The following is a 24,736-nucleotide window of genomic DNA, read 5'->3' on the forward strand; positions in this document are numbered from 1 at the left end:
ATGTTCATTTAAGACTTATTTGAGTGCTTACTATGTGCCTATTCGAATTTTTGGTTGCAAGCAACAGAAGCTGCCTTAGACAAACAAGTAGGAAAGAACATCTGAGAAAGAAACCAAATAATTCACAGAAGTGATAGGAAGGCAGGAGAGTCAAGCAGGAACCAATTCCTAGTTCCAAGGGAGACTAGGAATAGGAACAAAGCAAAGATCATGCCCTGCAGGAGACTGGTTAGGGAGCCTCTGCTGACCCACTTGTCTCTGCTGCTGCTGCCGCAGCTAAGAGTAACTTCCACACTGTCCTATGTTTTTGTGTCACTTCTATAAGAGCCAATTAGGGTGTGACCTCTCCTAGAGCATATACAAGAGTCCTAGCCGCCAGGGACTGAGAAGGGGGCACCGCATTTCACCTGTATTGCACACTTTAGGGAGTGACCTCAAAATAGAGTGTTTGAATAGTGGGCAGTAAAAACAAAAACAAATAAATAAAAAGCACCCAAAAATATGTCACCATGTAAGTGCTCACAAGAGAACCATGAGTAAGTTAGATATGGTGCCCTGTTCTCATGAACCTTACATTTTAGTGAGGCGGTGATGATAACTCCATTTTCTGTATAAAGAGAAAAAATATTCAGATCCCATCTCAAAGTAATGGACTAAGTTTCCACCTGTTTTTTGTTTTGTTTTGTTTTTTTGTTTTTTCTTGTTCTCTTTGACATGGTTGGATGTTGGTCAGAGGAAGTTATAAATGATGATTTAGGAGGAATTAGGTCTATTCCATCACCCTCTCAAGGTCAAGGATGCAGTGGAAACAAGTCCTGGATCAAGAGGCGGGGCCTGCATTCTGGTCCCAATCTTATTATTGTCTAGCTGTGTGACCGAGAGCCTGCATTTGCTTCTGTAGATGCTTTTCAAGGTCCCTTCCACATGTAAAGTCTGATTTGATATGGTTCCCCTTTTATTAAAATGGGATTTTTATGATGATTGGGTTAATTTCGTATGGACTCTTTAGATATTTTAATTCTTAATCCAGATAGTTTTGGGGGTTATAGCCTTAAAAAGCTATTTCTGATGGAATAAAGGTATAATGATTGACTTCATATTCCAAAAATGGATTCCAAACAAGGATTCTCTTTTTAAAAAATGAATTTTATTTCCAAATGACCCATTATACTTCAATGAGTGGGTTTGTTGCTTTTAGTTTCAAATTATATACTGAATTTTTGGTTCCTCTCTGTATTTTTGGACCAAGAAAGGCAAAAGAAACTGAGGACAGAGAGAGGAACAGAAACAGTCATAATTTGAAGTGATCACTGAGCCAGAATTGCTTCAGAGTTATGTGACTTTTTAAAATTTACTATAGATTTTTGAGTGGGTATTTCTTCTGAAGAGATTTTAAGTTATTCCCATCCAAGAAGTTAGGAAAAAGTATTTGATGGGGTAAAATCCTTGTTTAGACCTTGTTTCTTCTAAGTGGAACTATAGTGAAATTTACTATGGGCTCATATTACTTATCATAGTATCTGACTGAAGGATGCCAGGACAGTTTCGAGGGTCATGTTTAACATTAGTTTTGTTACACAATATAAGCAAACAGCAGAAACCCTGGATATTTTATATTTGTATTCTTGGTGGTTTTTTTTAAAAACTGAGTGTCCATCAAATGAACGCATATTAAACCATAGTTACTTGCTTTGTAACTGAGCCCTCATATGACCAATTTTAAAAGTGAGAAATACCTTGGAATACCAAACAATCATTTAAAAATATATATACTTAAAATATTGATTTCTGCATATTGGGGTAGCTTACAGTGGTGGGTAGTTGGGGTGGGGTGAGTACAGTGGTCAGTGAAGGAGTTACATTTTATAGGAATTTATTCATCCTTAATGGGGTAAGATTTTTCCTTGGCTTCTCCTCTCCTCTGTGCTACTTCAAATCCCACTCATACTTTAATACTGTGTTTGTAAACTTTCTGGGTGAGACCCATAGTAGGAAATTCATTTTGTGTTGTGATCCTAGTGTATGTGTGTGTATATAGATGTTATGTTATATATCTTGTATATACATGTTATACATGTAATATATATATACACAGTATATGTATGTGTGTATATACACACATTTCAGGAAGGAAAGAATTTTTTCTCATATTTTTAACTGACAAAAATTTTATACATTTGTGGTTTACAACATGATGTTTTGAAATTTGTCTATATTGTGGAATGGCTAAATTGAGCTAATTATCATTTGTACCACCTTACATATTTATTTTTTTTATGTCAAGAATGTTAAAAAAATCTCTCTTAGTGATTTTCAAGTATACAATATGTACATTGTTATTAACTGGAGTTACCATGTTGTATAGTAGATCACTATAACTTGTTTCTCCTAACTAAAATTTTGTATCCTTTGACCAATGTCTCCCTTCCCCTGCTCCCACTTCCCAGCCCCTGGTAACCATCATTCTACTCTCTGCTTCTATGAGTTTGACTTTTTTAGATTTCACATGTAAGTGAGATCAGGCGGCATTTGTCTTTCTATGCTTATTTCACTTAATATAATATTCTGAAGGTTCATCCATGTTGTTGCAAATGAAAGGATTTCCTCTTTTTTAAAGGCTGAATAGTATTCCACTGTGTGTATATATATACACACACAACACATTTTCTTTATCCATTTATCTGTTGATGGACACTTAGGTTGATTTCATGTGTAGCTATTGTGAATAATGCTGCAATGAACATGGGAATACAGATATCTCTTCAACATACTGATTTCATTTCTTTTGGATATATACCCAGTAGTGGGATTGCTGTATCATATGGCAGTTTTGTTTTTAATTCTTTGAGAAAGGGAAGACATCTTTTAAAATACCCTATTGTAGCCAGAGTTGTGTTTGAAATTAATTACTAAAGTATGGAAGCTTTTCTGATGGTGGTGGGATTTTTTTTTTCTTTTTTTTTTTTTATGTCTATGGTTTGTTTTTGCTTCCTCATTTGGTACATGTTATCTAAAGCTTGGTACTGCTATTGATCTATGTGGATTATTGGCTCTTTAGGTAGTAAGCACTTGAGGATACCATCCTGGGGGGAAGTCTCTAGTCGAATGCTGTGACGCTCTTGATCCCTATCTTGTCCAATATTTTTAGCAAAGTCTTTACTGAAAGTTAGACGGATGCTCATCAGATTTTTAGATGACAGAGAGAATATTTTAACCATAGCTAACATATTGAAAGACAAAATCAAGATTCAAAATGGAATATGCATGTTAGAATTACAACCAACATCATGTGATTTAACAAGGACCAATATAAAGCCCTTTATTTAAGCTGAAAAATAGAAATCAAGGGAGGTTCCTGGATTGTGACAAGAATGCATGTGAGAAAGATGGAAGCATTTATCTACTACAAATGCAAATGACTCAATAGTATTATGCAGCATGAAAAAAAAGATAATGCATTTTTAGGCTGCATTACTAGAAATATGGTATACAACTTGCAAGAAAGATAGCAAATTCCCTGTCTTCTGGGCTGGAGATGAATCTAACTCTAGGTACCTAATTTTAATATAGATATCAATAAACTAACGCTTACGTGGGTCGTTAGGATGTGAGGGAAGAGGAAACCATGCTTTACGTGGAAGAGTTAGAGCAAATGTTTAGCCTAGAGAAGAGGCCAATAATGTGGTGCATGGCTGCCACTTCAAATATTTGCATAGCTGTCACGTGGCAGAGGGGGTAGTTTTTCCTGTTCTAAGTGAGAGTTAGGACCAAAGGGTAAAAGTGACAGAGGGGCTGATTTTGATTCCAATGATTAAAGTTGTTTTAGAGGACAGCAGCTTGCCCCATGAAGGAGTGAATTCTTCACTCATATGACTGTTTAGCAAAGCCTAACTGACTACCTGGCTAGGATGCTATTAGTAGGAATCAGCTGAATTAGGCGGCAGGTTGAAATAGATGATCTCTTTGGTTGAATCCCAGGATTTGCTGAATTGAACATTAAAAAGAATAATTAAAACATTAAAAAGAATAATACTTATGAGTTCAACTTTTTTAGTTTCCACAGATGAATGAGATTATATAGTATTTGTCCCTCTGTGCCTGGCTTATTTCATTTAATATATTATCCTCTAGGTTCACCAATGTTGTCTCAAGTGACAGGATTTCCTATTTTTTTGAAATAGGGGAATAGTATTGCATTTCATATGTATACTGCATTTTAAAATCCATTCATCCATTGATGAACACTTAGGTTGTTTACATATCTTAGCTATCTGTGAATAGTGCTGCAGTGAGCATGGGAGTGCAGACATCTCTATAGCATACTGATTTCAATTCCTTTGGGCATATACCCAGTAGTGAGAGTGCTGGACCACATGGTAATTCTATATTTAGTTTTTTGAGGAATCTCCATACTGTTGTTTCAAAATGGTTATACTACTTTACTACTTTACAACTTTACAATACTACCAACAGTGTATAAGGGTTCCCTTTCCCCCACATCCTTAGCAACACTTATTCTCTTCCATGATTTTGCTGATAGCCGACCTAACAGGCATGAAGTGATGTATCATTGTGGTTTTAATTTGCATTTTTCTGATGTTTAGAGAGCTTTGGCTTGCTTTGAACATTTTTTCATGTATCTGTTGGCCATTTGTATGTGTTCTTTGGAAAAATGTCTATTCAAGTTTTTTGCCCATTTTAAAATAGGATTATTTATTTTCTTGTTATTGCATAGTTTGAGTTCCTTATATATTTTGGATATTAGCTCTTTATCAGATATCTGATTTGCAAATACTTTCTTCCGTTCTCTTAGTTGTCTCTTCACTCTATTGATTGTTCCTTTTTAGTATGATGTAATCCCACTTGTCTGTTTTTACTTTTGTTGATTGTGCTTTGAGGTCTTATCCAAAAAGCCCTTGCCCAGACCTATGTCATGGAGATTTTCCCCTGTGTTCTCTTCCAGAAGCTTCATAGGTTCAGGTCTGAAATTTAAGTCTTTAATTCACTCTGAGTTGATTTTTGTATGTGGTAAAAGAATAGAGTCTAATTTCATTAATCTGCATGTGAATATCAGTTTTATGTGCTCTTGGTGCCTTTGTTGAAAATCAGTTGGCTGTAGATACATGGATTTATTTCTAGGCTCTCAATTATATTCCACTGGTCTGTGTGTCTGTTTTTATGTTAGTACTATACTGTTTTGGTTACTATAGCTTTGCTGTATGTTTTAAAGTCAGTTAGTAGGATACCTTCAAGTTTCTTCTTTTTGCTTAAGATGGATTTGCCTATCTGGGGTCTTTTGTGGTTCTGTACAAATTTTAGGATTGTTTTTTCCACTTCTGTGAAGAATGTCATTGGTATTTTTCTAGGGATTGCAACCAATGTGTACATCATTTTGGGTAGTATATTAGTTATTAGTCCATTTTCATACTTCTATAAAGAACTACCTGGGCTGGGTGTGGTGGCTCATGCCTGTAATCCCAGCACTTTGGGAGGTCGAGGTGGGTGGATCACCTAAGATCGGGATTTCAAGACCAGCCTGACTGACATGGAGAAACCCTGTCTCTACTGAAAATACAAAAATTAGCTGGGCGTAGTGGTGCATGCCTGTAATCCCAGCTCCTCAGGAGGCTGAGGCAGGAGAATCGCTTGAACCTGGAAGGCAGAGGTTGCAGTGAGCTGAGATTGTGCCACTGCACTCCAGCCTGGGCAACAGAGTGAGACTTTGTCTCAGAAAAAAACAAAACAAAACAAACAAACAAAACTACCTCAGACTGTATAATTTATTAAGAAAAGAGGTTTAATTGACTCACAGTTCCACAGGCTATACAGGAAGCGTGGCTGAGAGGTCTAGGCAACTTACAATCAAGGCAGAAGGTGAAGGGGAGACAAGCATATCTTACCATGGTGGAGTAAGAAGAGAGAGAAGGGAGGAGTGCCACACACATTTAAACCATTAGATCTCATGGTAACTCACTATCACGAGAACAGCAAGGGGGAAATCCACCCCCATGATCCAGTCACCTCCCATCAGGCCCCTCCTCCAATTTGACATGAGATTTGAGCCGGGACACAAATCCAAACCATATCAGGTAGCAAGGCCATTTTAAAAAAGATTATATCTTAAAGATGATTTAATTGATTTATTGCCTTATTCAAACTTATAATAAAATTTTATTTTTTTATTTTTAAATTTATTATTATGATACTTTAAGTTCTGGGGTACATGTGCAGAATGTGCATGTTTGTTACATAGGTATACATGTACCATGGTGGTTTGCTACACCCATCAACCTGTCATCTGCATTAGTATTTCCCCTAATGCTATCCCTCCCCTAGCCTCCCACCCCGCTGACAGGGCCTAGTGTGTGATATTCTTCTCCCTGTGTCCATGTGTTCTCATTGTTCAACTCCCACTTATGAGTGAGAACATGCAGTGTTTGGTTTTCAGCATGGCCATTTTAACGATATTAGTTCTTCCAATCCATAAGCATGGAATATCTTTCCATTTATGTCTTCTTCAATTTCTTTCATCAATGTTTTATAGTTTTCAGTGTAAAGATCTTTTACCTCCTTGATTACATTTATTTCTAAGTATTTTATTTTTTGTAGCTGTTATAAATAGGATTTTTAAATTTCTTTTTCAGATCTTTTGCTGTTAGTGTATGAAAATGCTACTGAACTTTGTATGTTGACTTTGTATCCTGAAACTTTAGTGAATTTGCTTATTAGTTCTAATAGTTTTTTAGTGGAGTCTTTAGGGTTTTTTTTTCATATATATATAAGATCATGTTTTCTGCAAACAGGAACAATTTAACTTCTTCCTTTCCAACTTGGATACTTTTAATTTCTTTCTTTTGCCTAACTACTCTGGCTAAGACTTCCAGGCTTCCAGTGCTATGTGGAATAGAAGAGGAGAAAGTGAGTATCCTTGTCTTGTTCCTGATTTTAGAGGAAAATCTTTCAGCTTTTCTCCATTCAGTGTAATACTAGTTGTGGGTCTGTCATATAAGACCTTATTGTGACCAGAGGCTGGGGGAGAGGAGTGGAAGAGGAAAGGGGAGACATTGGTCAATAAACCCAAAATTACAGTTAGATACGAGGAATAAAATCTGGTGTTTTATTGCACAGTAGAGCGACTATAGCTAATAACAATGTATTATAGATTTTGAAATAGAAAAGAGGTTTTTGTGTATTCTCATCACAAAGAAATGATAAATATTTGAGTTGCCAAATATGCTACTCTAATTTGATCATTACAAAATGTAAACATGTATCGAAACATCATGTTATACTCCCTAAATATGTACAGTTATTTTTCAATTAAAAATAAAACTTAAAATGATATTATGAAAGTAATTTTATGTAGATAATTTTAAGGGTTAGAGTAATATTAATATTCAAGCTTATAAAGACTTTAAAAGTACATAGTGGAGCATTTTCTATCTCAAAACGCTATAAAACTATCTTTATGAAAAGTAAAATAATTATTTCTTGTCTGCATTTCTAAAATTCCAAAAAGCTCTAAAAACCAAAAAGTTTTTTTGAATTTCATATGTTGAAGTAACCATAACTGAACTGATATGAAGCTATTTATAGTCTTTTTTTTTTTTTTTTTTTTAAATAGAGCCTCCTCAGTCGCCCTTTCACTCACTGCAATCTCTGCCTCCCTCCTGAACCATTTGCATGTCTCAGCCACTGGAGTGGCCCTGATTACAGGTGCATGCCACCACGCCCAGCTATTTTGTGTGTGTGTGTATGTGCGTGCTTTTAGTAGAGACAGGGTTTCACCATGTTGGCCAGGCTGGTCTTGAACTCCTGACCTCAAGTGATCCGCCCACCTTGTCCTCCCAAAGTGCTGGGAATACAGGCATAAGCCATTGCACTCAGCCTTTTATAGTCTTTATTCCACTTAGAATTAGTATTCACACATACCTGTGCAGAAATATTGTTGTATTTGATGAGAAAGTGCTGCCCCAGACTTTGCTGGGGGTTATGTAATGTATAATTTTTACCACTAAATTCTTTGAAATATCTGAAAAATTCTCAATTCTAAAGCATCTGTCTCTAAAGGATTTGGTTAAGAGATTGTGCACTTGTATTCTTAGTTATCCTATAGTTTGATAGTTCTTGTTTTCTCAGGATAACTTGAATCCATTGGCCAGAGATCTAGACAATAAGCTGTATAACTTCCCCATGATACAATAATTCCCAAGAACTATTAATGAGTCCCTAAAATTTGTCACAGAAGGAATTTGCTCTTTGAGCCAAATTTGTACTATATAACGAAGCAATAAGTTGCTTTGCTATTTCTATACTTATTTTATAAAGAGGCCAGTGGCAAAAATGATCAGTATCAGGGCCTCCTCCCAAAGCATACTTGATATTACTTAAAACTGGTCCTGGGCCAGGTACGATGGCTCATGCCTGTAATTCTAGCACTTTGGGAGGCTGAGGCGGGCAGATCACCTTAGGTCAGGAGTTCAAGACCAGCCTGGCCAACAAGGTGAAACCCCGTCTCTACTAAAAAATATAAAAACTAGCTGGGTATGGTGGCACACACCTGTAATCCCAGCTACTTGGGAGGCTGAGGCAGGTGAATTGCTTGAACCTGGGAGGTGGAGGTTGCAGTGAGCCAAGATCGCGCCACTGCCCTCTGGCTTGGGTGACAGAGCAAGACTCTGTCATAAACAAACAAACAAACAAAATGACTGGCCCTGGATGACAAGATCATACTTTTCTGGCCTACATAGATAATTTATTTGCATAAATTAATTAATGGCTTTCATTTTACAAATCCTTTCTGTAGTTATTGCTAATTCGGGACCTTGAGGGAACATTTATGGAACACCTACTCCAGACTGGCCTTAAGCTCGGCAACCATGTTACAAAGATGAATGAGAACTAAGAGTGCCTCAAAGTATTCACACACTCATTTGATCCTCAAAACAGCATGTAAGATAAGTGGGAGTGATATTATTGTTCCCATTTTGAAGATGAAAAAACTTAATCACTGGGAACTCAAGGAATTGGTTAAGGGTCACACATTTAGTAAGTGGTAGAACAGGACTTGAATCCAAGGCTTTAATTCACGATATAGTTATATTCCCAACACATTAACATACATTGGGAGCCTGTTTGTGATAGAAAATGTTTCATTTTCTCCTCACCCAACCCTTAGACATTCACTTTTACTTGGCTGCTCAGAATTTGTACCCACTTATTGTGTTTAGAGAATGCACTGTGAAATGTAAAATGAGTTTTTATGGAAGATAGGATCCTGTTTCTTACTATGAAATCCAAAAAGCCCAAACTCTCTTTTTCCCCATCCCCTGGTAGCTGTGACTCGGAAATGTCATTTAGAACCAACCAAAAAGATACCTCCTTGGATGTCAGATCTCCATGGTGTGGAGACAGCCTACAACTTGCACTAGTGTGGTGGTGCGTTCTGTGTCCAACAGAGGCAACTCATCAACCCAGCTGGTTCTCTGGCTGTGCTTCTTACACCTGTCCCCCACTCATTTCAGATCATTTTCTCAACTTGGTTCTTATCCCTTTCAGCCTATTCTGTGAGTAATCTGGGTTCCTTTTACCTAATATTTTTCTGTGAAAATTAGCTTGAGTCAGTTTCTGTTGTTTCCCACCAAGAATCTCTGCCTAGGAGAGATTCACTTTGTAGATGAGATATTGGTCACAATTGGTCAGATTGGTGATAATTGGTCAGACTTGGGGCACATTTGAAGAGAGAGCTGACAGGATTTACTAATGGTTTGGATATGGAGTGTGAGAAAAGGAAAGGTGTCAAGGATGACTTTAGAGTTTTGGTCTGAAAAATTGAAACAATAAAGCTACCATCAGTTCCATCAGTTCCAGTTCTCTATCACTACAAAATGCCCCAAAGTAGTGAACTTAAACAACAATCATTTTTGCTATCTCCATTGGCTTGGGCTTCTCACAGCATGACGACTAGGCTTTAAGAAGGAGTATTCCATTAGGAAGTGTCTGTAGCATTAGCGTTCTAAGAAAACCGGGAAAAAGCTGTATGGTTTTTTATGACCTAGCCTCAGAAGTCACATAATGCCACTTCCACCATATTCTATGTTTAGAATTTATCACAGGCCCATTCCATATTTAAGGAGGAGGGGACATTGGAACATCAAAGAATTTGGGACCATGTTTTAAAACTATCACATCATTTATTAGGGAGCTCCATGAAAGCTGGGGAAGACGGAGAGGAACAAGTTGGGAATGGGGAAAAATCAAGTGTTTGTACATGTTAACTATAAGTGTCTAATATTCATTCAAGAGGAGATATTGGGCAGGCAATTGGATATAAGTCAGGAATCAAGGTGAGAAGTTGGGGGTAGAGACAGAAATTTTAAGAGTTGTCTGTGTATAGGTGACATGTGAAAGCCATAGGACTGGTTGAGATAATCTAGAGAGTGGATTTAAATAGGGAAAATGTAAGGATCTGGAACTCTTTGGAAATGTAAGGAGAATACCAAAAGAGGCTGAGAAGAACAAACCAGTGAGGCATGTACTTAGGATGTTTGCACACAGTGTGAGCAGGGACAGAATGGTAGGAGATAATGAGGGTAGAAGAATAGCAGAGTACAGCAGAGGTTGAGTCCAAGAGATGAACATGAAGGAGAGTAAGTGTAAGCCCTGCCTTAAAAAAAATGGAATGTTTTTGTTAGGAAGTAGTGTCAGTTGAGGTGATGAAACTGGGGCCAAAAAGAGAGCCTATGATTTTCCTCTGTCTCCTATGTCTGGAAAAAAAAAATGAGAAAAACAAAAAGACTAAATATTGCACAGAAGGTTTTGCATTAGATCATGCAAATCAGAGACTAGGCAATTTCATTGTTATAAGTCTGGTCCCATTATCTTGTATTTTCTCAACTATAGTTTGTGTATGACACCTTTGCATTCTTGAAACACTTTTTTTTTTTTTGGACAAGGTCTTGCTGGAGTTCAGTGGCATGATCATAGCTCACTGCAGCCTCGACCTCCTGGGTTCAAGCAATCCTCCCATCTCAGCTTCTAGAGTATTTGGGACTACAGGTATGCCACCATGCCTGGCTATTTTATTATTATTACTATTATTATTTGTAGAGATGAGGTCTTGCTGGTCTTAAACTCCTGGGCTCAAGCATTCTGCCCGCCTCTGTCCCCCAAAGTGCTGGGATTACAGGTGTGAACCATTGCGCCTGGCCCAAAACACCCTTCGACTGTTACTTTGTGGCAACATGCTTTTCTGCTTGTATCTCTGGTCGGTCTTTCCAGACTTGCTAGTTCTGTCTCCTTTATTTGACTTCTAAATGATGGAATTTTTTAAGGCTTGATCTTAGATTCTCTCTTGTTTTGATTCTATATTCTTTTCCTCCTTATGTAAGGAGATCTTCCATAGCATTAAGTAACATTGATTTGCCAATGATTTTCATGTTTACATATAGAGTCCAGAACTATTTTCTGAACTCCAGTCAAATATATCCAACTGCTCACTTGATATTTGGGTCTCTAATAATGACCTAAAACTCAACTTGTCTAAGCACTCTTGGTTTCTACTTCCCAAAGTTGCTCTCACAGTCTTCCCATCAAAGTGATTGGTAACTCTATACTTCCCAATTTTTTAAACTAAACTTTTAATTTTGAGGTTACTGTAGATTCACATGTAGTAGTAAGAGATAATACAGAGATCCCTTTTACACTTTATCCAGTTTTCCTTAATGAAAACATCTCGCAAAACTAAGTACAATATCACAATCAGAATATTAACATCAATACAGTCAGGATACAGAAAATGTCCATCATCACAAGGATCCCCTGCATTGGCTTTTTATAGCCATGCTCACTTCCCTCACATATCCATTCCCTCATTATCCATAGGAAACCAGTAACTAATCTATTTTCCATTTCTATAATTTGTTGTCTCAAGAATATTACACAAGTGCAACCATATAGCATATAGTCCCTTGAGACTGGCTTTTTATTCAGCTTAATTCTCTGGAGAGCCATCTAGTTTGTTGTGTATATGAGTAATATGCTCCTTTTTATGGCTAATATTCCATGGCACAAATGTACCACAGGTTGTTTATTCAGCATTTGAATATTGTTTCCAGTTTTGGGCTCTTATGAATAAAGCTGCTATGAACATTTATGTACAGGTTTTTGTGTGAACATAAATCTTCATTTCTCTAGGATAAATGCCCAGTATTGCAGTTGCTAGGTCATTTGGTAGTTGCATATTTCACGTTTTAAAGAAATTACACTTTTTTCCAGAGTGACTGTACCATTTTACTTTCCCACCAGCAATATGTGATTCAATTTCTCTGTATCTTTGCCAGCTTAGGTATTGATACTTTCATTTTAGTCATTCTGGTAAGTATATAATGTCTTATTTTAGTTTTAATTTACATTTCTCTAGTGACTAATGATGTTGGACAGCTTTTCGTGTGCTTTTTTGTCATCTGTGTATGTGTTTCAGTAAATGTTCATACCTTTGCTCATTTTCTAACTGGATTTTTTTTACCTGTTTTTGTTTTTTACTGTTGAATTTTGAGAATTCTTTTTATGTTCTAGATAGTAGTCCTTTGTCAGATGTGTGATTTGCAAATATTTCCTCCTAGTGTGCAGCTTGTTTACTCACCCTGTTAACAGGACCTTTCACAGAGCAAACATTGTTAATTTTGATAAAGTCCAATTTATTAATTTTTTCTCTATGGACCATACTTTCTGTTTCAAGGCTAAGAGTACTTTGCCTGGTCCTAGAGCCTGATGTTCTCACATTTTTTTCTTTAGTTTTATAGTTTTTTAGTTTTACATATTACATTTAAGTCTGTGATCCATTTTGAGTTGATTTTGTATAAGGTGTGAAGTTTAGGTCTTTTCTTAATTTTATTTTTTTGCCTATGGATGACCAATTGTTTCAGCTCCATTCATTGAAAAGGCTATCTTACTCTCCATTGAAATGTGTCTGCACCTTTGTGAAAAATCAATTGGGTATAAATATGTGGGTATGTTTCTGAGTTCCATATTTTGTTCCATTGTTCTATGTGTCTATCTTTTCACCAATGTCACACTGTCTTGATTACTGTAGCTAGACAGTATCTTGAAATCAGGCAGAATAATTCCTCCCGCTTTATTCTTTCCTTAAAAAATGATTTTATCTGTTTTATTCTTTTACCTTTCCATATACATTTTAGGATAATCATGTCTGTATCTACAAAAATCTTGCTGGGATTTTGGTTGGAATTATGCTAAACCTATACATCAGTTTTGGAAGAATTGGTATCTTTTAGTATGTTGAGTTTTCCAATCTGTGTACACATATCTCTTCATTTATTTATATCTTCTTTCATCAGTGTTGCATAGTTTTCAGCATACAAGTCCTATATATATTTTGTTACATTTTCTCCAATAATTTTATTTGTTTTGGGTGATAAAAATTATAAATAGTATTATATTTAAAATTTTGATACTCATATATTCATTGCTATTTATAGAAATAAAATGGATTTGTGTGTTTACCTTGTCTCCTGCAACTTTGCTGAACTCACTTGTTCTAATTTAAAAAAATAGATTCATTGTGATTTTCTATACAAACATTTAGACACATGCAAATAAGGATCAAAGTATTTCTTCCTTTCTGATCTGTATAACTGTTTTTTTTTTTTTTTTGCCTTGTCGTACTGGCTAGTACTTCTAGTACTGTATTGAATACGAGTGGTGAGAGTGGCTATCCTTCCCTTGTTCCCAATATTAGGGTTAAACACATTGTCTTTCACCATTTAGTATAATGTTAGCTGTTGGGTTTTGCAGATTCTCTTTATCAAGTTGAGGAAGTTCTCTTATATGCCTATTTTTGTAAGAGCTTTACCATGAATGGAGGTTGAATTTTGTCAAATACTTTTTATACATTGATTGATATAATAATGTAATCTTTCTTCTTTAGCCTGTTAATATGGTTGGTCACATTGATTTATTTTGTTTTTCTAATATCGGACTGGCCTTGTATCCCTGGAATAAACCCCACTTGGTCATGGTGTCTAATTATTTTTATATACTGCTGAATTCCATTTGCTAATATTTTGATGCTAGGACTTTTGCATCTAAATTCATGAGGATATTGGTCTGTAGTTTTCCTTTTTTATATTGTCTTTGTATTTGATATCAGAATAATACTAGCTTCATACAATGAATTGAGAGTTGTTTTTTCATTCTTGAAGAGACTTCACAGAATTGGTGTTTAATTCACCACCTCACACTTATTAGGATGGCTATTATCAAAAAGACAAGGATAAAATTTGACAAGGATGTGAAGAAACGGGAATACTTTTATACTGTTGGTGGAAAGGTAAATTAGTGCAGCCATTATTTAAAAAATGGCTATTCCTTCCAAAATTAAAAACAGAATGACTATATAGTCTAGCAATTGCATTTCTGAATATATATTCAAAGGAAACGAAGTTAATATGTCGGGATATCTGCAATCTCATGTTTATTGTAGCATTATTCACAGTAGCCAAGATACAGAATCTACCTAAGGATCCATTGACTGATGAATGGATAAAGAAAATGTGGCACAGTAGTCCCCCCTTATCTGTAGGGCATACATTCTAAGACCTCCAGTGGATGGATGCCTGAAACTTTTGATACTATCAAACCCTATAAATACTATGTTTTTCCTATATATACATATCTATGATAGTGTTTATAAATTTGGCACAGCAACAGATTAACAACAATAACTAATAATAAAATAGAGCAAATACAACAGTATACTTAAATAAATGTTATGTAAATGTGATCTTTCTCTACTTCTCTCTAAATATCTTATTGTATATAATATTTTTGGACTGTGGTTAACTGTGGGTAACTGAAACCACAGAAAGCAAAGTTGTGGATAACGAGCAGACATATACGTGTGTGTATACGTGTGTGTATATATACACACACCCCCACACACTTATACACACCATATATATATGTGTGTGTGAGAATATATATACATATATATATTCATCCTAAAAAAGGGGATAAATATATATAATGGAATGCTCTTCAGCCTTAAAAAAGAGAGAAATCCTGTCATTTGTGACATAGATAAATCTGGAAGACATTATGCTAAGGTAATAAACCAGACATAGAAATATAAATACTGCACGATCTGGAAGACATGCTAAGTGAAATAAACTAGACATAGAAAGATAAAAACTGCATGAGTTCACTTAAATATGGAATCTACACAAATTATCTTATAGAAGTAGAAAACAGAATGGTGTTTATCAAGGGCTTGTGGAAGGTGAGCTGGAGAGGTGTTGGTCAAAGGATACAAAATTTCAGTTAGGAAGAATAAGTTCTGGAGACCTATTGCACAACATGGTGACTGTACTTAAGAACAGTGCATTGTATACTTGAGAATTACTAAATGAGTAGATTTTAAAATATTCTCACCACAAAAAAAGATAAGTATGTGAGGTAATAGATATGTTAATTAGCTTGGTTTACGCAGTCTGTAATGTATACATATATCAAAACATTTTGGCTGGGTGCGGTGACTCACAAAAATTATCTTATCACGGGCGGATCACGAGGTCAGGAGACTGAGACCACTCTGGCTAACATGTTGAAACCCCGTCTCTACTAAAAACACAGAAAATTAGCCAGGCGTGGTGGCGGCCACCTGTAGTCCCAGCTACTCAGAAGGCTGAGGCAGGAGTATGTCGGGCACCCGGGAGGCGGAGCTTGCAGTGAGCTGAGACTGCCCCACTGCACTCCAGCCTGAGTGACAGAGCGAGACTCCATCTCAACAACAACAGCAGCAACAACAACAAAACACTATGTTGTGCCCCATAAATATATGCAATTTTGTCAATTAAAAAATCAAAAAAAAACTTAAAAAAGGAATTGATGTTAATTCTTTGAACATTTAGTAGAATTCTCTGATGAAATCACCTAGACGTGCAGATTTCTTTTTTGAGAATTTTAAACTTGCAATTTCAATCTTCTTAATAGTTAAAGCACTATTCAATCTATTTCATACTGGATGCTAATTTGCGCTTTTTGAGGCATTGGTAAATTTCATCTAAGTTTAAAATTTATGTGCGTAGAATTATTCGTATGATTTTCTTACTATTGATTTGTGCAGGGTCTGAAGGGATATCCACTATTTCATTCCTAATATTGGTAATTTGTGCCTTCTGTCTCTTTTTCTTTGTTAGTTAAAGGTTTGTCAGTTTTATTGATCTGTTTTCAAAGAACTAGCTGTTTGTTTTATTGATTTTCTCTGTTGCTTTTCTGTTTTCAATTTCATTGACTTCTGCTCTTTATTTCCTCCCTTCTGCTTGCTTTGGGTTTATTTTGCTCTTCTTTTCCCAACTTCTTGGGATGGGAGTTTAGATTATTGATTTGAAACTTCTCCTCTTTTCTAATGTAAGCATTTAGTGCTATAAATTTCCCTGTAAGCACTGCTTTATCTGCATCGTACATCTTTTGATATATTGAATTTTCATTTTCATTTAGTTCTGTGTATCTTTACGTTTTCTTTGGACTCCTTAATGAATTGTGTATCATTTAGTTTCCAAGTGTTTGAAGATTTCCTGTTACTTTTGTTATTGATTTCTAGTTTACTTCCTTTGTGAACAAAGAACACACTCTATCATTGCAACTTTTTTTAAATTTTTTTTTTTTTTTTTTTAAGATGGATTTTTGCTCTTGTTGCCCAGCTGGAGTGCAATGGCGTGATTTCGGTGCGATTACCTCCACCTCCCGGGTTCAAGCGATTCTCCTGCCTCAGCCTCCTGAGTAGCTGGGATTACAGGCGCCCACCACAACGCTGGCTAATTTTTGTATTTTTAGTAGAGATGGGGTTTCACCATGTTGGCCAGGCTGGTCTCGAACTCCTGACCTCTGGTGATCCGCCTGCCTCAGCCTCCCAAACTGCTGGGATTACAGGCGTGAGCCACATCACCTGGCCAATTGTTTTAAATTTTTTGAGGTTTGCTTTATGGCTCATGATATATTGTATGTTGGCTTATGTTCCATAAATGCTTGAAAATAATGTGTATACTTCTGTTTTTGAGTGGTGTGTTCTATAAGTGCTGATTAGTTCCTAATGGTGGATGATATTACTGAGTTTTGTATCCTAGCTGATTTTAAAAAGATGTTCTATCAGTTATTGAGAGAGAGAGAGGTGTTGACATTTCCAAATACAATTGTGGACTTACCTATTTGTCTTTCGGTCCTATCAGTTTTTGCTTAACATATTTTGCAGCTCTGAGTCTGGTGAAAACTTTTTAGGATTGCTATGTCTTCTTGTTAAATTTACCTTATCATGATGTAATGTTCCTCCTGTTGGTAATTTTCTTTGCTCTGAAATTTACTATATCTGATATTAATATAGCCATGTCTGCTTTCTTTGATTAATATGTACACGATATATCCTTTTCTATCATTTTACTTGCAGTGTATTTCATTATATTACTATTTGAATTGCGTTTCTTGTAGATAGCAGCATACAGTCAGGTCATGGTTTTTTTTTGTTTTTTGACAGAGTCTCGCTGTGTTGCCCAGGCTGGAGTGCAGTGGCACAATCTTGGCTCACTGCAACTTCAGCCTCCTGGGTTCAAGCAATTCTCCTGCCTCAGCCTCCTGAGTAGCTGGTATTACAGGCACACACCACCATGCCCAGCTAATTTTTGCGTTTTTAGTAGAGACGGGGTTTCACCATGTTGGTCAGGCTGGTCTCGAATTCCTGTAGTCATGGTTTTTAAGCCACTCATCCAATCTTTGTCTTTTAATTGATATATTTGGATTATTTACACTTAATGTAACTATTGATATTGTGCTTAATTTTTTGCTTTCTGTTGTCTGTTTTTCTATTTGTTCCTGATATCCTGTGTGTTACTTGAAAATTTATTAAAATTCTATTTTGATTTATCTACTACATTTTAAAATTTGTATCTTTATATAGTTTTGGTAGTTGCCCTAGGTATTATATTACATATATATAACTTATCACAGCCTGCTATTGTTGACATTTTACCAGTTCAAGTGAAGTGTAGAAAGTTCACTTTCTTTTACATACCTTACCTTCCCCCATTTATATTTATTTTGAATATTTCATTTACATTTACTTAATACTACTTCAGAATGTGTTATAATTTTTGCTTCAACTGTCAACCATAATTTTGAGAAGAGTAGAAGAAAAATTTAGTGTATTTATTCATATTTTTGCTTTTTTGTATATTTCTTTCTGATAATCCAATATTTTTTCTTTTCTAATAGTATTTCTACTTAGAGGATTTTTAAAAGCCATTCCTGCTGGCAAAAAAATTAGTTTATGTTCATCTGAGATTGCCTTGATTTATCTTTCATTTCTAAAGGATATTTTATGCAGATATGGAATTCTGGGTTGACAGTTCTTTTCTTTCAGCACTTGAAAAATATTGTGCCATGTTTTTTTCCGGTTCCCATCATTTTTGATGAGAAATTCACTGCCAGTTGAATGATATTTTCTCTATAGGCAAGATATCATTTCTCTCTCTGTGCTTTCAAGATTTTTTTCTTTATTTTTAGTTTACAGAAGTTTGACTATGATTTGTCTTAGTGTGGATTTCTTTGGGTTTATATTGTTGGGGTTTACTATGTTTCTTGAATCTTTGGTGCATGTCTTTTGTGAAATTTGGAAGTTTTTGCTGCATTTCTTCAAGTACTTTTTCAACACTGCCCTTTTATCTCCTGGGACTCTAATTGTATGGATTTTAGCTCTTTTGTTTTAGTCCCATGTGTCCCTAGGGCTCTATTTATTTTTTTCCGGTCTATTTTTTTCTGTTGTTCAGATTGGATAATTTCTATTGTTTTATCTTCTGTTCTACTGGTTCTTTCCTGTACCCACTCTACTCTGTTGTCTAACTCATCCACTGAGTTTAAAAAAATCCATTTGATTGTCTTGTGTTTCTTTCTTGAGGTGATTTGTTCTTTTGTTTCAAGCATGTTTATAATTGCTCAGTGAAGAATAGTTACAATGGATTCTTTAAAATCTTTGTTATACAGTTCTAACATCTCTGTCATCTTAGTGTTGGTGACTATTGCTCTTATTTTAAAATTAATGTTGATATTTTCTTTGTTATTTGTGTGAGTTTTCACTGAAACATGGATGTTTTGAGTATTGTGCTATGAGACTTTGGATCTTATTTAAACATTTGTTTTAGCTAGTTTGTTCTGACATTTCCCAGGGAAGAGTAGGAAGACTGCCTCATTATTGGCAGGTGGTGGTAGACGTCCAAGTCACTCTCTTGGGGAGCCGAAAGACTGGTTAGTAGAAAACATTTAGGCTAAAGCATGAAAGGGAAAAAGGATGTAAATATAGAAAAACATGTATACAAAATTTACTCAACTCAATGAAAACGCCTAATACATGTATTATTGGATTTCCAGAATATAATGAGGGAAAAATTGGGATAGAAGCAATATTTGAAGACATAATTCCCCAAATCCTCCAAAACAGATGAAATGCATCAAGTAACAGTTTTAAAAGCTCTATGATCTTTGAAAAGGATAAATACAGAGAAAACTCTCATCTAACAAATTTTTTGGAAAGTCCATGAAAAAAGACAATGCATAAAAATAATTCAAAAATATAATTGGCAGAATAATAATATGAATGCTAGAGGCAATGGAATGGCATCTTTAAGGTGCTGGGGGAAGCAGCTGATCTATAATTTTATACCCAGTGAAAAAATATCCTTCAAATGTGAAGGCAAAAGAAATACAATTCTAGAGATTTTGTTGCCCTCAGACCTCTGAAGCTCTTCAGGCAGAAGGAAAATGATGACATCTGGAAACAAATGCAGGAAGGAGTGAAGAGCATTGGAAATAACAAATATGTGGGTAAATAAGTGAACATTGATTACACAAAACAATAATGTGTTGTGAGGTGTAACATATATTTACGTTAAGTATTTACCAACTCTAGGGCATAAAGTCACTTATCCTCACTTCATCTATAGAATAAGAGGATTATACTCCCTTCTAGCTTTCTGCATTAGGAGGCAAGCTGTACTTATCCCCATTTCACTAATGAGGTATATAACATCCAGAGAGGATAAGTCACTTGTCTGCGACAGGACTAGAAATAGTTCTCCTGCTTCCTAGTCAATTCTCTCTCTCTTTTGGATTTATTTATTCATTTGATCAAGATGTAAACATTTTTAAATTACTCTGCTGATCATTGGAATACAAAACTGAATGAGACAAGACAGATTTTACTGTGAAAATTCCAGGTGGTGACAGTTTTAAAGTGCTTTGCAATAGGAAGGAGACTCTACAAATGTGAACTATTGTTATTGAATGTAATTTACAAGTCATATAACATTAATTCTGAAGCAAATACCCTCTAATTGAGGAAACTTTTCCCTTATCTGGTGAGACAGAGATAGATAGATAGATAGATAAGTAGTTAGTATGTAGATAGAGAAATAGATAGAGAGAGAGAGAAGAAATGGATCTCTAGGTTTGAATAGTGTCCTGCCAGCTATGGCTGTGATAAGAACCTATTGCTGGAGATTTAATAATAATAATTTTTTATATCACTTTACAGTTTCAAAGTATTATGGCATACTTTATCTCATTTATGTATCACTACAATCCACTGTGGTAGAATACAGGGCAAACATTATTATTCATGGTGTATCTGTGAAGAAACTGAAGCCAGGAAAGGTCAATGGGCTAATGAAACTCACAGCTAGTAAGTGGCAAAGCAAGGACTACTATTACGTATTCTATTCCAGTTCTTGGTCTTGGCTCAGGGATCCCCCTGCCTCACACCCTCAGCCATCTCGAAGACTAAAGTCAGACAAGACAAGACTGAGGATAATTTTGCAACTGACATATTTTGGTGGTGGCTAGATTTCTGAGTGGCCAAATGTTGGCTATAACAATGCAGTGATTCAACCCATACTGTGAAGATCTTGTGAAAAAACAGGCACTATCCTGAAAAGGAACATAGACTCAACCATCAAGACTTCACCACTAATGCTTCTATCATGTTGTTCTGGCATACAGCAGTAACTCAGGGAATGGAACTCTTCAAGGATATGTTTTCAGGTGCTATGCAAAACTCAGCTTGAGATATGGCTGCTGTGATTCATGGGTATCAGTGCCTCAAATTAATCAAGTATGAGTGAATTTTATAGGTCTTCCAGGGTAATATCGATGTAGATCATTAATGTGAAGAAACAACATTTTATAATAGGAATGAGTGAAAAAAATTCTGTAGTATGTGTCTTCTGTGAAATAGAGACCTGTCATTCAAACACCAAATGCTACAGAGTATCTTAGGTAGTTATTCTATAATGATTACAACTTTTTCCATGATAACAGGTGACAGCTCATGCTTTGGTCTCAGTCCTGTGGGGGAGAAATCAAGCTGAACAAAGCTCCTGGCATTTTCAGTGATTATTTATATGGGGGACATTCCAAGTTTTGCAAGTGAGATGAGTTCTGGAAATTAATGTGTATTAGAAAGGCAGTAGAAAGTAAGATTTGAGATAACTCTGGAAAAGAAAGCTGTTTGATTGATGCAGAGACTGGGACACTAATAATAGGTAAAGAGAGAGAGATGAAGGATAAGGGAAAAAGTTAGCCTCACTCATGAGAAGGGAATACTTAGCTTAGGGCTGTCCAAATCATCCTTTTCTAGAGACATATTGGCATTTATTTGAGGGTTTCTTGAATTTCTGTCAACGTGTTTCCTCATAATATATATGCCAACATTGAAGTGAATCAGTGACACAGAGATCCAAATTCATGGAATCACTTTAAGGAGACAGATAGACATGTTTCTAAACTACCCAGCTATTTGGCTAAATTCAGGTCCCACTTAAAAATATTACCCGGATTTAAGATAATCTTAGAGGATTTTGATTCCATTAAAAAGTTTGAGCACAGGATAGCTACAATCCTTGATTTCTCATTTAATAAAATGCAAAGGAAAATGGGTGCACATATACCAGCACCCTGAAATATCAGGTGGTTAGAAGTAACTCTTGAATAGAATACTTTCAGACAAATAGAAGTACATTTGAAATCATTGTGTGATGTCTCAGGTGGTTTAGGGAAATGTAGCTCTTCTCCCCTTTTCAAGTCTAATGCAAAAAATAAAAAATCTCTCTTCCACAGAACATTACAGAAGCACTTCCTAGCAGTGACAGGTTACCAAGGCATGGTATTACTCACTGATTCCTGCCTTGCAAGTCAGGCAAAAGGTTTTAAGCATTTACCAAGTGGCATACACTGCACTAGTTGCTTTGTAGTTAAAAGAAACGGAAAAAAAGAACCGTATTCATATTAGAGACACAATGCCAACCCTCTGAAAAAAGGTAAAACATTACATATTAAATATGTTGCATTGTTATAATAATTACTATCATTTTTGTAGCATGTTTGAGTTTTCAAAGTCATTTGCAGGCATTTTATCATTGGATTTTAGCCATATGTGGTGTGTTTACCATGTGCCACATATTGTAACATATGATTTCAACTAGTCTTTCTAAGAAGCCCATGAGGTAGGTATTGTTATCTTTACCAAGAAGAGTCTCATGAAAATTTTGAGGGTAGTCAGAACAAGCCTCTAAAATAGATTAGAAAACAGGGTCATGGAGGTTAAATGACCTTCACAGCGTCATTTGACTTTAATGAACTAGTCTTCTTATCCCTTTCTCATGAACCAGTCTGTGATGACACCAGCATGTGAACTTTCTGACATTTGTCCTTACCTTACTGTCTTACTGGCCCATTTTGTTAGAAGGAGCAGAGTGTTTTGCAAAGTGTTTATTTAATAATCTCTGTACCCTCATAGATTCAAAAGAGGCATGGAGGGAGGATTACCCACCTAGGTTTTGAGAGGGTAGGTAGGTTTGAATAACGGAGAACTTAAAGGAGATGGGGCCAAGATAATAAACTCTCCTGCTCTCTGTTCCAGTGCTGTTCTGCTTGCGCCATGTGGTAATGGGTGTGAGTGAGGCTGCCTGAGACTGGGTACTGGGAAACAGACTTGGAAACAGTTGAAATAGACTTGACACAGGAAGTTATTGCAAGTGTTTTCAGGATATACATCTGTTTGGTGATGAAGCAACTGACCTATATTCTTGTGGCAAAAAAGGTCTCGGGTGTCTCTACACAGAGGTTTGGAGCTGGGACAGCCTCTTAGAGCTAATCCTATTTGAAGCATGGGGCCAGACCTCTGTATCCCTTCATAAGCCAGTCATTGGCCATAGGCTGTTCCCTAGGAGGGGCCTTCATCCTGGATGAGGCAGTTCCCTGCAGCAGAGATAATTGCTGGTGGGTAACTCAGCTGTGAGTCCCCAGCACTCACTATTCTTAGCAGCAAAGGGTTGAGTGTGTCTGTACTGAAGAGGGGATCTGTGTGGAGATCTCCTTAGTGTGCACCCAATCCAGCCCTCATGTCGCTGAAACCCACTTACTTCTTATAATAACTGCGCTATGTTTGGGAACATCTTCTATTGGATTTTGATTGGTCTGGTTTCCCGGGAGCTTACAAGTGAAAGTTTAGTGAGAAATACTACAGCGTTTGCTGCTGCAGTTTGGTCTCAAGGTTTATTACTGCCCTCCTCCTTTTTTTAAAAACACACTCATTCCCCTCAACTCTGGCTACTCCCTGTGCCGGTCTAGGTAACTTACCTACTGGAAGTAATGAAACCCTCATCCCAGAGGGCCCTGAGCCCCAAGTTACTGTGCGCTTCTCAGTCTATGGTTGCTATTCTTATGCATTACCGTTACATGGTGAGCATGGAAACATCAAGACACCTCTTAGTGGACCACCTAACTGCCAAGCATATTCTTCCCTACTTCTATTGTGTGGCAGAAGCAAAGCCCCTCCTGCTGGGCAGGGTCGATTACCCTTGCTAGGTGGTTGGTTGATTTCTTTACTTTATTGCTAGTTTCTTGGTATGAGGATCCCAAAGTAACTGAGTGGCAGCTGTAGCTTAAAGTTCAAAGGGACTCTTTACTATGTCCCTAGGTACAAGTGTTCCTCTTTAGGGAGTTAGAATATTTAGATTGACAGAGGTTAACCCTGAGTGGATAGAAAACAAATATCCCAGGAGGGTTACTGGATGCACTGTTGGTAAATCATTCCATTTCTCGGTTCCTGGACCTGTTTATTCTACCTGCTGGGGACACAGAATCATATAGGTCATTTAAGGTATATGATGAGTCCTAGATGATAGTGCATCATCCTTCCATGGTATAATATCCAAAATGGCCCCTTTGCTGTATCATTAAGAGGGCATGCCACTGGTCTTTCAGGCCAGTGTCTTCTCAGTAGTGCAGTATGTGATAGAACCAGTGGATTCCATGGTCATGTATCCCTTTGTAATACCACCTCTGCTGTAAAATGGGTCACTGGGTCTTGAGGTAGTGTTTTGTGAAATCCCATCTTGGTGCATTAAACACCTTGCAAATCATTGGATAGCAGTACTGTCCAGGCCTAATGGCAGGAAAGGAAAACACGTAGCTGCAATAGGTGTCTATCTCAGCCAAGATAAATTGCTGCCCTTTTCAAGGTAGAAGAGGTCCAATGTAGTTGACTTGACACAAAATGCCTGGTTGATCTCTTTGAGGGATGGTACCACCACTGGGGGCTCAGCACTGGTTTCTATTGCTGGCAGGCTGGACATTTGGTGATGACAGTGGCAAGTAGCAGCTGCAAGTAGCTTTG

This window comes from Mandrillus leucophaeus, unplaced genomic scaffold (assembly GCF_000951045.1).
Source record: "Mandrillus leucophaeus isolate KB7577 unplaced genomic scaffold, Mleu.le_1.0 Scaffold124, whole genome shotgun sequence".
NCBI lineage: Eukaryota > Metazoa > Chordata > Mammalia > Primates > Cercopithecidae > Mandrillus > Mandrillus leucophaeus.